Genomic DNA, 14,696 nt, shown 5'->3' with positions numbered 1-14,696 from the left:
ATAGGGATGACGCGCTTTTTGACGGACAACGGTGCAATAATTGATCTGCAGACCAAGTCGATAACGTTTTCCTCCGATCACTCCACGAAGCCGAACCCCGATAACCGTGCTGCTGTAAGGATCGCCGACGATCAGGTCACCGTGCTACCCCACACCTTCACCAGATGTCACGAAGCCAAAGATGAGGCAGTCGTCTTGAAGGAAAAGCACGTTTATTGGAGCGAACTTGTGCTCCTCTAACAATCAAAAAGTACACAGGTGATGAAGAAGCAGTCAACAATTTGACGTGCGTCGGCGAGTGTTGGAGGGTGGAATGGAATATCGCGGCGTCTGCTTTGCAGGCTTTTTATCTGTAGGCGTGACTGTTTCTCGAAGCGTAATTTACATACAGAACAAGGAAGACTATTCTAGGCTGTTCACGTTAGTTCGGAATGCTCTCCCTATCAGAAGAGATAGCACATGCGGCATAGAAAGAAAGAATAGAACACGCGCTTCCTTTGGCACACATAACACAGACCTGCGCAGCCGGGCGGTGAAAGCAAAACAAACCAAATGCATGGTTCACGGATATATAGTCATAAGCGCTCTAAACTCGTGAACCTCTGGCGGTTGTCCTACATCTCCCCGTTGTTTAGCACAGAGAAAACTGCCTGTACATTTGAGGCAAAATATAAGTAATTAACCGGCAGTGCCCCCATTCATTTAGTTAGGAACGCTCGTTGGGTTTTTCTACTATAGTAAGGGAAACAAAAGTGGCAGTACAATGCCGGCACTTGCGGGAGGAAAAGCAATCACAAAGAACAGAACTCCCGCTGGCGCGGTCTCAGGCAGGGGGCGCGTGAGCACTGCGAAGGGTGGAAATTTGAAATGCACTGGGCGGTATAGCACTGAACGGATAACGGCGCTACAGTCCATTATGGCGAATCACTGCTCTGCACTTCGGACAGCTTTCACATTGAGTGGAACAGCTATAACTTTTTTTCTCATTAGGCGAATAAAAGTCAATTTTTTTCACATTACGTGGTACAGAGTAGAAGCTTGAGGTATGGAAGAAAACAAGCCGATGGTTACACTGTGGCACTACTGCGCAGCTTCGTCCGAGAATTGGAGCGGCCCAGTGCCGACAAGCTGTTTCAGCAGAACTTGTTTTGTGTGAACATACAAGGAAAAAAAAAAGAGGTGGGAACGAGTTCGAATATGCCTTTATCGTCAATAATGCGCAAGATTCTGTTTTGGCATGGGTCACATTATAGACAAAAAATGTGTTCACGAATTGGGGAATGGAGCAAGAATGTGAAAAAATCTTGACGTGGATTCACAAAAGCAACACTGGTCCCTACAACCATACAATTGCAGTGTACTAGAAAGGTTCCAGCAAAATAAAACGCTGTGTGCTGCCTATACCATATCACAGTTTTAACGTTTGTAGGCACGCATCTATTTGCATTGTGTCTATTTGCATTGTGCCCGTGATAAATACACCTGTACTTAGTTAGACACAAACATTCGCAACATTTGGGAAATGCGGCCACCCTTCAGTTAAATATAGGTGAGGATGAACAGAGCCAACTGACAAGGTCGGTGGATGATTGCAAGTAGTAATCGACATGTGAAAAGTAGAAATCCTGGTACGACACGCTTCGTCACAGCTATGATTTTGAAGACTGAAGTGAACATCAAAGCCATCTCACTCATTGCTTAAGCTTAGCTAAGCCCTGTGCTTGAGTTTTTTTTTCCCATTAGTTTTCCTTCCTTGCGTACACACATCCATATCTTCCTTCCGAAAACTGCTAACCTCTTTGGTAGCATTGTATCTTCCTCGGAGATCAGGAGTACCATATATGCACGATTCCAACGCGCACCTTTTCTCGATAAAAGTAGCCTTGAAATATGCGGGCCCAATACAATCGGGCACAAAACCAAAATCGGCTCTTTCCTCGCTTGCTTTAGTTTTAATGCCAGCAGGAGCTGGACAAGCAAGTTTATGACATGAAGCACAAGAGGGTCCTACTGCTGCAGTTGCGAGCGTCAAATAAAATGCATTCTTCCGGGTACATGATGTCATGTCTTTCACATCTGTGGGTTAGAATCGGCGTAAAACGTCCCTGCGCATTACGATCGGGGGCACGTTGGAATCATGCAAATAGTTTTCAGTTCAAAGAACTGGTAGGCTACAAAGAAGAAACCAAATACCAAGAACCCCCGAGATTTTCATTAGGGATATCAGGGTTGGATGGAGCTTCAGGTATCTTTCGTTCAACCACATTTGCACTGGTTAAGGCACTACAACATTCCTGCCACGCCAGTCACTTTCCGTATCTTCTTCTGGCCAGTTTTTCCCAAAAGGTAAGTTTGTGGTAATGTTCACAAAATATTACGCATTGCAGAATCAGGCAAGACAAGCACAAAATATTAAAAATTAACCAAAGTGTAGCGGAATTTACAAAAGACTTGCAATATGGTGCAATGATCGGGGATGATAGCAAGCGTACACCGTTAAAAACACGTTACAGAGCTGGAAATTAACAACAGATGCCCCTGAGCCCAACCAATGCTGCTTGTCTAGGCTATGGTAAGTGTAAAAGCTGATGTAGCAGCGGGTTTGTGCTGAATACAACGTTTGTAGGAAAAAGTTGCCTCTTGTTTCAAAATAAATTTACAAAAAAAGGCTAGAGGCATTGACCAATGGTGCCCCCCCAAAAAGGTTTTTAAATACAGGAAGGTTAACACACAAATGGTACGTATGATAATAAAGATAAGTGTGTCTACACCAGTCATGGAAGTCACTTAAGATAACTGCATCGAGAGCACACAGGAAATGCACTTTGCCACCTTGTCACAAACACTCTTGCTTTTGCTTTGTCGATCAGCTTTGACAAAGACCACGTGAAAAACCAAGTTGCCTGATGATTTACTCGGCATAAAACTCCATGACTACCGTAAATGTTGGGTGGAAAATATTACAGGCTGAAATTAAGATGTTGCGCACAACAAAACATCAGTTGTGATTTAAAGGAGCACTGACACCAATTTTCGGCGTTAATATTATTGCACAGTTCGCTTCTTTCACTCAACAGAGTACCCTGGCTGAAATATGAGCGGCCTGCGACGCGAAGAACATAGTTTAATTGGACCTCGTTTATCGCGCCGACGGAGCAGCGCGCGGAGCGGCACTCAGCAAATGGACATCAGCGTGACATCACTCCAGGAGAGGAAAAAGAAGTGACGCGACAGCGCTCGTCAAAAACTCGTGACGTCACTTCACACGCGCGGCCCCACGAGCGGCGAGCGGGCGCAACACCCTCTCAAGCGGGCGCCGGTGACGTCCGCACAAAGCGGTGAGGTAACCGGGAGGCTGTCATATGCGCCGTTCGGGACGAAAGCGCGGGAATTTGAAAGAAACGATTTTCAGGCCGTTCAATGTAATTAACTATCGCGCGCTGAAGCATTTGAAGTGCTGTTTGAGGTTGGCCAGACCATTAAGCATCGATAAAAGCAATAAAAGTGTAACATAAAATTTTCGTGTCAGTGCTCCTTAACATCAAACCCATGAAATGATGAATTTTAGGCAGCCAAAAAAATATATACATACAATAATTACTGAACTGCATATACAAGTTTACTCTTCAATGAAAAATTTTCTCCTTTCAAAAGGTCTTCAGAATTCTAACATTCCAGGAAGGAGATAAGCAAAAGCTCATAAAAGCAGCCTTATCCCTCCTTCGCCTTTTGGGCTACTTGTGTGAGCACAAAGTGCAACTCGTCAGTTAAATATGAAGCAACTGTAGCAAAAAGCGAAACAAATCGTTCTGAAATTACGCATAGTACAAAATATAGCGATCAGTTTTTGACCACACAAGTTGTTTAGGCTACACAAACTATCCGACCTAACACACTTGTGAGCTCATAATGAGCGACATTGCGTGGACACAAAGGACATGAACACAAAATAAAACTTAGTTCTATTTGAAAGAACTGGGCTTTGGTAGCTCACACGGCCTTGTTTCAGCAGCGAAAGACGTTTTTTTAGCAAAAAAAAAAACGCAATATAGAAAAACAAAAGTCGCGCCGCAGCGACGAAATGTGGGCAGTAGTGACGCCGTATAGACTGGCACTAAAACCACTCTTAAATGTGTTAACCGCACGTTACAATTCAACTGATACGATCGAGTGAACCTAGAGGCCCCACTACGGTCACCCAGTCATGTTTTTTGGCAGTTGGTTAGGTAAGGCAGCCATCAATCACACAAACAAAATTCTGTGACGTTATAGAAAAGTCTCCTGACAGTGGCTGTGGAATCGCCACTGTCGAATGTGTTTTCTTTAATATCACTGTAATTTGTTTGAAGTCAGCAATAAAATTGGTATTGTTGTGACTGGGCCAAAATAGCCTTTGTAATGAACTCAACTTGTATCGTCTTCATGGCCCCTTTAATTCCAGTTTCACAAGCCCGCTAAAACGAACGCAACATATTAAAACGATTAAATTTCAACAGCCCTACCTCTAATTTTTTTTCCATGCCCCCCAAAAATTATGCCTTCCATTTCCTGCCTGGCGAATAGGGACTTCGCTCTTTCGACTGACCTGTGTCGAGGTAACTAAGTCGGACAAGACTACAAATACAGCGACAGACAGTATGAGAGAGAAGAAAAAAAGGAAACCTCAACTTTGCGCACTCTTAACAATGTCTCCTGGGCGTGAAGAGATGGAGCCGTGGGCAAGTTGTCCGCACCCTACTGGAGGAAAAGTAGCAGTTCACCCGCAACATGGCAGCGGCAGCAGTGACAACAAGACAATACCGAATGATGTCCAAGAGTCCCTCAAACGTTCCCACTTGCAAGGCTTTTCTTCAAATTCATGGCGGTGCTTGCTGATGCTGGCAGCCCACTGACGAACGAAGTGTTTCCCACAGAAGCGGTTCCCGAAGCCACTGGTTTCGGGTAGGGCGGCTGGCATCCCAACCCAAGAATCATTTTTTCTGTCCAGGCCAAGAGTCTGGCTTCTCCATGTTGAAAAAGGTTATCAACTTTACGGGGTGGAAAAATAAGCTTTCTCAGATGCACGAGTGCCTCTTGTGGCATCATAATCCTGGCCGTACACTTTCTTTAGCAGCATTAATTAGTACTGGTATTCGAGGGGTTGAAATATGCGTGCAATCCATTCCTGACACCAGAAAATCGTCATACTTTCACTAAAAGCTTGCAAACGACAGGCAAATTTAAAGAAGCAAGTACCCTACCTGAGGTGAACCGTTGATGTAAAAACAATTTGTAGTTCAAAGTTAAAAATTAAAAACTGCATAAAACACAGCTGAAAGGATGAATGATAGCTTGGAATGCAATGTTCAATAATTATCAGGAATAAAATAATGAATTATAAAAAATTGTGCTCTAATAAGAGTTGTCCTATAAAGCTTTGCGTGCCTAGACTGTATACTTCGTAAGACATCGCTTAGGTTTGGCGATGCTTGAGATCACCAGCTGCAGTACCTACGTTTCGGCCGTTGCCCCAAGGCCGACTTATTTTCTGAACAACATGAATCCCGAATTCATAAACCACATTCTTCGGTGCTTGAGGGACGAAGCAGGGGCGTCGATGCCTACGTAAAGGCCTACGTCGAGTTGGCCAAAACGGCGCCGTTGTTGACCGCGCGGCCGGCGGAAGCCGCTGGTCCACTCAGACGTCGGGGTCCGGGACCACGGGGTTCTCACGCAACACGTCACCGGGGTCCTCCGGATGCGAGCAGAAGGTCACACGCTTCCGGGCCTGGAAAACCGGTGCAGAGAAATGAGAAAGCCACGTTATTCTGACGTGAAAAAACTGCAGGCTGGTGTATGAAAAGTGCGACGGTGCAGGCAGTTTTAATAACCGACGTGAGGAGGCCCCTTTTAAGGAACAAAAGATACGAAGAGGACGAGGTGCACGGGCCGTGGTAGGGGAGGAGCACGTGGAGAAAGAGGAGGAAGAAGAGGGGACAAGGCAGAACAGGTGTGGAAAACTGAGGCAGGATGAACGAGGTGCTTGGCGAGTTCTCAGCTGGATGTCAACACCTGGGAGATCGCACAGCTGAGCCACGTCCTGCTTCTGGCCTTCAAGGTTGTCAACAACGTTCCTACAGCTTCGGCAACACAGCTTGCGAGCGCACAGGCCACACAGCCACTCCTTCTCTCGGCCACGACAGCCCCAACAGCAAGACCGCCGACGCCCTCCACTAGCATCACAAGCTCGACCACAATGTGGGCCTGCATATTGGTGTCTAGGACCTCTTTTCGTAGGGGCTGCACTGATTATTTTGCTTTCATTTTCATTTCTGTACTCTCTCATGTATCTGTCCCGTGACTATATTTCCAAATCGCCTGATCCTTCTCTGCCGGGTCGGCCCAACCTTTCATAACAAACACAACCTACTTTACAATGAACACCGGCGGCCTCATTCTCCTTCACAAGACGCTGCAACTATGTATGCTGACTATGGAAGCAGGTTTGAGACTCATAATTAAACAGCACAAGGATGACAGGATGAAGGAAGGGAATGAGCGATGTGCTTGTTATGTTCCCTTTCTTTTTCGTCTTGTCTTTTCACTTTTACCTTGTGAAAAATAAGCTAATGTTACCTGCAAAGAGGAGATAAAATAGGATCAGTTGAGAGACATGAATTTTTCGTAAGCAAACTGGGCATAAGCATGATACAGTTGAACATCGATATAACGAACCTATATTTAATAAAATTTGCGATATAGCTAATTTTTTCAAGTTTTCTATCAAAATTTAGCTAAATGCCTGTATTTTTATCTCAATTTTACGATGTAATTTTGTGCGGTGCGCCCGATTTAACGAAGCCATGGCAAGAAAGGAAGAACGAAATTCCGGTCGAGGCATGTTATATTTTGCCTTTCATAGCCTACATTGAAAATATTTGCTACTCGCAGTAACTCTTAAACGGCTAAAATGAAAGAAAAGCGGTGAAATCTGCGGTTGACAATTAAAAGTGATGAAAGAAGCTGCTTAAACAGCTAGCGGTCACACACGGTTTAATAGTGCGGCCACCATTTTGACATCTCCATTGTTGCCTACGCGAGCGCCCTCTATGCTTAGGCTGCTGAAGCCTACTTCAAGCTTTTTTTCTACGCGTCCTAGTTTACAGTGCTGCTTCTTTAGGTTGTGCTCGCTGATAACCACATTGTTATTTTGTTCGTGCATCATTTGGTGAGTCTTGTAAGCAGCATGAGCACTCCAAGGGAAAGATAAGTGTTCCGAACAAGAGCCTGAGGAAGTGTCGGTGAAACCGACGGCCACTGAAGTGATGGATGCCATCGACGTTCTGCGGAGGCACGCAGGCGCCCGCAAATGTTTTGCTTACGGACTTCCTCACTACGGCTTGAAGATCGAGTGCTGGTGGCAATAAATTGCTCTCTTTGAACGTGGTCATCATCGTTTCACCCGTGTTCGTTAGACAGCTGCGATGCAGAGAAATCGGTTTCTTCAGGGCTCAGTGGGCATAAAAGTAACTGCTTAATCGAATTTGGCCGGACGATATTTAATGTAAGCTTTCCGCTTTAGCGGGTGCACGTAAGCGCTGCTCCACACAAGCGGTCCGCGTGTACCCCGCTCAATTCACAATCATGGCTTTATCTCGAGTGTCGTGGTTGCATCACGCGGCCACACTGCAGAGCCTTTCTACGTGAAAAAAGTCTGTCGGAAGTTTCATAGCACGCTGCCACTGTTGGCCCACCGCACCCCTCAACGCCGCGCCTAAGCCTACCACTGAATGGACGAAAAGCGGCCTAACTTAGAACCAGCACCTCGCCGGGGTGAAGTTCACAGGGCTTGGACGCGGGTTCAATTGACTAACAGCATTTAGTAGTGACCGAAATGAAAAAAAGAAAAAAAAGTAAAACTAGTTTGTTATTTTTAATGAGGCGTTGCGGAAAAAGCACCGGTTTTACGACGACACATGAACTACCGTCGGCTATTCGAATTCCATTGCTTAAGTGTTGAAACTCTTAATTCACACAATTTTTAGTACAAATTTCACTTTAAGTAGAGTGGTAACTATATAGCAGTTGTTTCTGGGTGATGGGCAAGGTTTTGAAACCTCAATAACTGGTTAAATAAACTGTAAAATCACAACCTCGATTTTACGAAATTCTGGATTTAACGAAATTTCCGCCCCCAAGTACGACTTTGTTATATCGAGGTGTAACTGTATTACCACTTCATTACCAGTCGAGGCACATTTAATGATTTTTTATAGTTGCTGTCGTGGAAGTTACACGGTGTGTAACAAGAAAAATAAAAATAAGGTGACCAGCTCTTGCAAGGTTTGAACAAGGGTTGTTACTTCGCTCATGAACAAAGCTAAATTTTTTAAGAACCAGAGAGCAATAGAGATCTGCCACCATCCAAATCGACTGCGTGTGCGAGTCTTTCTGACGATATACGCATCGCAGATGGGCAAATGTGCACTTTCAGATGTTGCTTCCTTTCAAGTAAACAACACTGAAACGAACTGGAGCCAGTGCACTTTTGGACACAAGAACCCATTGCCGAAGCCACTCCGTCACTTCAAGTTAAATTGGATTGACCTGCATCCTCTTGACTACAAGACACTGCAGCTCACAAAACTGTAGCCACTGCAATAGCGTGGGGTACTCCAGCACAGTTACAGCCTCCTCTGGAGGAACCTGCAGTCTGTTATGTCCAGGGGTAAAAGGATACAGGGTGGCCTATGGTTGGGCTTGGCTACGAGCCACGCTGTCTTGTAGCCAAAAGAATGCTAAGTCATTTACAGACAACCATCAAGAGTGCCAACAAAAGGCACAGCCAGCGATGAAGTGGCATGGGTGAAAGATGTAGCTTCCATGTGTCAAGCCCTCGCTGAAAATGCGTTTGCTCTAGTGCGTCCCTACCTGTTACCCATGCCACAGGCCCAGCAAGGCAATGGCAGAGTTCCGCAGCGTACTTGGTCACAACTCTTCTAGGAGACACAGATACAGTCAAACCCCGCTTCAACGAAAATGCCGCTTGAACAAAATTCACTTTCGCTTCAACAAAACTTCCGTCTCAACGAAATATTCCCAATGCTTCGTCAGCTAGCGATAGAATTCAATGCAACAAAGTCCTCATGACAATGAACCATTTGTCTGGCTTGTTTACGCTCCAACAAAATTTTCACTCATAGGGGCTGGGTTTTAACACTTATTTTATGGTAATATAAGCATAACACCAGCCATCTGTAGCTTTTTGTTCATTCGGGGCGCTAATTAGTTTCATTGAAAACATGCATCGTGCACCCACACCACCACCCATAAACAAAAACAAGCTCTTCATGCACACCATTGTTTGCTGGTGACAACGATGTGGCTGTCAGAAGAGATAATGCGCTCCGCTGCTGCTACAAGTGAGAGGGGGACTTCAGCTATCCTCAAGTAATCAGCTCAGTAGACATGCCTCGTACCGCAATTAGTTTAGCAACTTCATTTCTTACCTGGTAACGCGCTCTTTATGTCGGATAAACTACAGATGCAATTTGTACGTTTGCTATGTGCATAAACATGATATAATTGCACGTCACTACTTTTTCAGAACACTGCATTATGCAGTCAATGATTCGGATAATACATGGGGCCATTTTTCTTGCCCTTCTGCGGTGTGTTGGGACAGATTTCCCCTCCACGAATTTCCCACTTCAACTAAATTTTTGCTCGTACCGTCAATTTCACTATAGTGGGATTTGACTGTAGTATGCTTGTACAGCCTCCAAAGGCATGGTGGCTTTTTATACACCATTAACAGGAAGTTGTACAGCCTGTTCATTTTGGAAGTAGGAGTGGCAACACAAAATTGTACGTGCAGTTTAGGGACAGTACTAATGTAACACAATGATAGGCCCGGGCTATTTTCCATTTTGAAAGTGCTTACCGTATTTGCAAGGTTCTAACGCGCACCACCGTATTCCGTTAAAACTACCCTTGCAATTTGCCTGCGCGTTACAATCGCGTACAAATTGTCTTTCAATGTTCCTGGCTTTAGTTTTAATTCTCTCAGGAAACTGGATAAGCATCTTTAGAAGCACAAGGAATTCTTAGTGCCGCAGTTGCGTACGTCAAATAAAGTACCTTCTGCCAGGTACGTGGTGTCATGTTCTTTATATCAGTGTGGTAGGTTCGGTGTCAAATTATTTTTCGAATTTCCATAAGCAAACTTTATTGCGGGTTACTATCGTGGGCAAGTATGGTACTCAGAACCAGTTTACTGCGCTCACATCAGTTGTAACGCGAAAACCACACGACCCTTACTTACACCTCTTCTCATCACGGGCAAACTGTGAGAAACGCAAGGATGCCTGAACCCCCGCACCCACCTGTTTGCGTTGCCTGGCCGGCTGGGAGGGAGGCGTGCCCATGACGGTGCTGCTGTCGCCAAACTCCTCCAGCTCCTGGAAGTGCTGCTTCCGCGAAAGCAGGGTAAGCTGCAGTGTGTCCATTCCTTGCTCTATGATGCCGTCTGTTTCCAGCTGCACGTTGGAGTTGTTTGCCTGGAAAGCGGGTCAGACAACAAGTCACAAAAAGTGAAGAGGTAAGTATCCGAATAGCAAAGTTTTACAACTAACAAGTGTTGGATTTCAAGAAAATTTTATGGCTTATTTCCACTTTCAGACCATGCATCCATATGCAGGGTCGGCAGGGGTGAGACAGCTGAATGAGATTTGGGAGCAGTTTTTGGAGCAGCAAAATCTTGATTTTCGAGCAGAAAAACCTTGATGGGGATCAGTTAACGACTTTTATTATGTCACCTTATGTGCCTAAAAAAAACAAATTTTAGGCAAATCAGGGGGGGGGGGGGGGGGCGAAGAGTGGACTTTTTAATCAGTTTTGAACGTAAATAACACCAAAATAGCCTTTCGAGAAAGTTTGTTGTACAAGAGTATCGCAAGGTATGAACTGCACTTCCTTTTTACAAACCATTTTTAAACTCTTAGGCTTTACACATAGATAGCGTGCAGTGCCGTTGAAAATATCGAATTGAAAAACTAAGCAATCGTAAGAGATTTTTATTATCATGCGAATGCGTAAATTATTATTTGTGTAATCCCAGACTCGGCTTTAAGCACAAGTGTAGAGCCACGGCAAAAGTTGCGCAAAGCGAGGTGACAGTCGTCAACCCCACCAGCTTTCCCATTTCAGTCCCTAAGGTCACGTTCACTACGATCGTAATTTGAGTAACGTTGGTATGTTTACCAACCTCCCTTTTGGAATTAAATTTCATGGCAGATAGATGAATCATTACTACTAGCCCGTAATAACAGCCCGTCCCGCTACCGGACACTGCTCCAACATTTTGCGGCGATGTAGCCTGCGCCGACCCTTCTGCAGTGTCGACCGTCCAATTTCCGCCGCTCGTAAGCTCGCTGTCAAAGGCCGCAATAACTCAGCGTTTTATAACACCTCAATAAGTCCAAAAGTTCACTTCAGGCACGCACCGCGCCTCACACTCAAGGCCGAAACACGGTGAATTCGCGGGCATGATGTTTTTGATGAACTCCGTCTTTCGAGTGGCGCAACTTCCCGTAACACATCAAACAGCTAAATGTAACCACCCCCATAGCCAAAACCACAGTAGAAACCTTCGAATAGCGCTCTGCTTGACCTAGAGTGAACTAGCCTGTACCACGAGCAACTGCTTCGCCCGCCGGCCATGTTTTCCAACCTTCACCACACCAAGATGTCCGTGCCCGTGATGTTGTTCCGGAGATACGGCGCTCCGGAAATGGCCGTTTTTTCATCAACTTGAACAAGTTTTGTCGCCTCAGTAAACATTAGTATTTTTACACAGGACTTTGCAATGGGTTTCGATGGGCTTTCAAAAGGTACGGCATTGAAAGGCATTGTTAAAGGTACGGCAAAAGGCAAAAGGTACGGCATTGAACCCGACATTGTGACTTTCGAAAAAACTGTTTCGGGGACAATTTTATGCGTTTTTTATTGATTGATCACTAAATCAAACTTTTACGAACAACATCACCTTGGGGGTGTTGAAAAATTATGCCGCCAGAAAATACTTTTTCCCAGTGAAACTGACGCGAGCTTTCAAATCCTTGGCTCTCACTGTTTTGGAGCAGTTTGGCGCAATTTGTCCAATTTTCAAGCTCTTGGAGCAGCCTGGCACAGGAAAACAAATTTTTATCAAAACTGCGCAATATGCGCAGCTGTCTCAACCGTGTAAGGGATGTCACCTCTTCAAAGACACATGCGGCTGTGGTACGTTGGAAAAATCATTGAGAAAATGCGTAAAATTCCTTCATTTTAAGGCACTGGATAAACTACGGCATGCAACAATGAAAAATGTTTGCATTTGTTGGCTTACACTCTTCTTGCAAAAACCTCGAATGAGTCAGTATATTTACAAATTCTTGCTTATTTGGGGAAAATATATGCACCAAGTTCATAAAGTATAATCAGAGATTCGGCAGTCATGCTGGATAGAAATGACTGCCTCTAAGACTGCCATTTATTTTGTAAACCATAATGCTAAGAAAAAAAAAGAACTTGAGTGCAGGGCTTTGTCCTTCAGCCTAACTGCCCAGTATCAGCTCTCCTCTGTGTTCCACATCCTCATGCAGTTTCTACGCTGTACACTGTCTCCGTTTTTACACACCAAGTGTATGCAATAGAGAATGGTTGCTGCCCAAAAGGCGAAGCATTTCACACAAAGGCTACTAAACAGCCCTGAATGCCATCCATGAGAATGTTTCCCTCTTTCTGCAAGCAGAAACACCGGGTCACTAATCTTGGCCCGCAAGAAATTCCTCAGCGAAGCAGTACCTGAACAAGATCGGTGCAGTGCAAACCAGTGTTTTAGGAAGTTAGATGCTCCCATCTCCCCCAATCACAGGTGACAACCTTTCCTTCTAAAGACAAGTTTTGCTACCCAATTTTTGCAGTGCTCTTAGACAAGCACTTTTCGGCCACAGCATAACAACCCGTGTGAACGCAGAAATCGGGCCACTAGAAATAAACCAGTGCTTGCGTAGCACTTCCCAGATTAGTACAGGAACAGCGATTGTATGCTTGCTGGTGGTGACAAGGCCCGCGGATGGAAGGATCAAGGTTTTACTCTTTGGACAGCCAAGCCACTTTTCATTCCTTTTTCCTGACAGTGCTGCATCTAGCTAGCACTGTTCTGCACAGCACCAAGCAGTGACACCCCATTCTCACAACAGGCTGTTGATGTCCAAACGCTTTCACAAAGTGTAGGGTGATTAACTACGCCGGGCAGAGCGCTGGCACTGACCAGCTGTAGTGTGGAGGCAAAGTAGCGTGGCACCTCCCAGACGGGCTTGCCCCTGCAGATGGAGCGGAAGGGGAGGGTCTGCTTGGACGGTGCGTCCGAGAAACTGTCCAGCACACGGTTACAGTAGGCACGGATGTTGAAGCTCTCCCGCTCCTGCAAGCACACCAGCAACGCCATCTCACTACTTGCAACCAATGAGAGGAACGGAGGGGCAGGGGTAAACAAGAAGCTGCTGCTCGCAAAGACCACAAACACATAATGGGGGAGGGGGGAGAAGGGGGAATTAGTAAAACATACAATGGGACAACAAGGGCATGGCTGTATTCTGTATTCATACAAATGCAAACCCACACTATCTTACTTGCAACTGTTATCACTGGCATGACTACAAGATTCCCCACTGCTGCTTTTGTGGTTCATTTCGCTCCTCAAGGATGGCAGCAAAGCAATGCCACTCCACTCTATTGTTCGCTCCCACTCACTAACACTGCCTGTAAATCACTTCAAGCACTGGGCGTACAGCAAGTGGCACAACAGAATCGCTGGTTAACTCTTTTGTTACTGCACCTATTCAAAATAGTTTTATTTGAACGATAGCTTGGGAGCCCCTTTTCACAGCGTTCCAGGCGTTTCAGGAACAAATAGAGCAATTTGGAGTTAGCTCAGAAAATGACGTTTCAAAATCAGTTGTTTTCATTTCATTTATGCAACAAAAACGTGATCTTTGGCATGCATTTCAATACCTGGGTGTGGAAAAGGTGCGTGCAACTGCTACCAAAGAAGAATGCGCCCCACTCGTAATTACTTTGCATCATCGTTTGGTTTTGTTAGGGCACAAATAATAAATCAGAAGATGATTTTCAATCGTGAGGTTTCCCCTCTGACAGTAATAACCCCTGAAAGTGGCTGAAAATATCAAGCAGTACCTGTTTGCAAAGTTACTTTATGATTTCAATCAGTTTTACCTCTTTTTTACACGTTGTTTTAAGTTGTGTTGTAGTTCTACTCACCACAGGAGCATTCACAAACAGTTTAAAATAGTTTTGGTTTGTTTCTGATTCGGGAAATTTATATTCGGCCCGACTACGCAGTTACCCAACTTCAAGCCTAGTAGCCATGGTGCCTTAAAAGCGTCCGTTACTGAACCTCGATAAAAGCATGCCGCTCCTGATTTGAGCAGGCCCTAACCAAATTTCTGCAATAAAAACTTCCCATGCAAGTCAAAAGATCACACCCAGTCGCCAGATATCACTTACGAAAAGGAGAGGGCTTCAAACCGGTCATATACACCGCCCGCTATTCGCCTGCAGTTTCGTTTCCATACAAGGGTATCTCTGAAGGTCTAGTATTGCCCCTTATTTGAACCATCCATTCGGACGGAGTCTTCAATACGTTTTGACAG

At 45.1% G+C, this 14,696-nt stretch overlaps 1 pseudogene across 1 annotated transcript in view; it reads right to left on the bottom strand.

Annotated features, from left to right (window-relative positions):
* Positions 1-298: 298 nt before the first annotated feature.
* The window catches only part of LOC144148603 (condensin-2 complex subunit H2-like), a 70,333-nt pseudogene continuing 55,935 nt past the window's right edge, over positions 299-14,696 (bottom strand). The window contains exons 15-17 of the transcript XR_013318010.1: positions 13,295-13,447; positions 10,365-10,538; positions 299-5,767 (exon numbers count right to left, since the gene is read on the bottom strand). The product of XR_013318010.1 is annotated as a condensin-2 complex subunit H2-like (transcript). The remainder of the gene's footprint in view (positions 5,768-10,364; positions 10,539-13,294; positions 13,448-14,696) is intronic.

This window comes from Haemaphysalis longicornis, unplaced genomic scaffold (assembly GCF_048455015.1).
Source record: "Haemaphysalis longicornis isolate Haplotype H1 unplaced genomic scaffold, Haemaphysalis longicornis Haplotype H1 scaffold_8, whole genome shotgun sequence".
Classification (NCBI taxonomy): domain Eukaryota; kingdom Metazoa; phylum Arthropoda; class Arachnida; order Ixodida; family Ixodidae; genus Haemaphysalis; species Haemaphysalis longicornis.
This window is presented reverse-complemented; position numbering and strand designations above follow the sequence as displayed.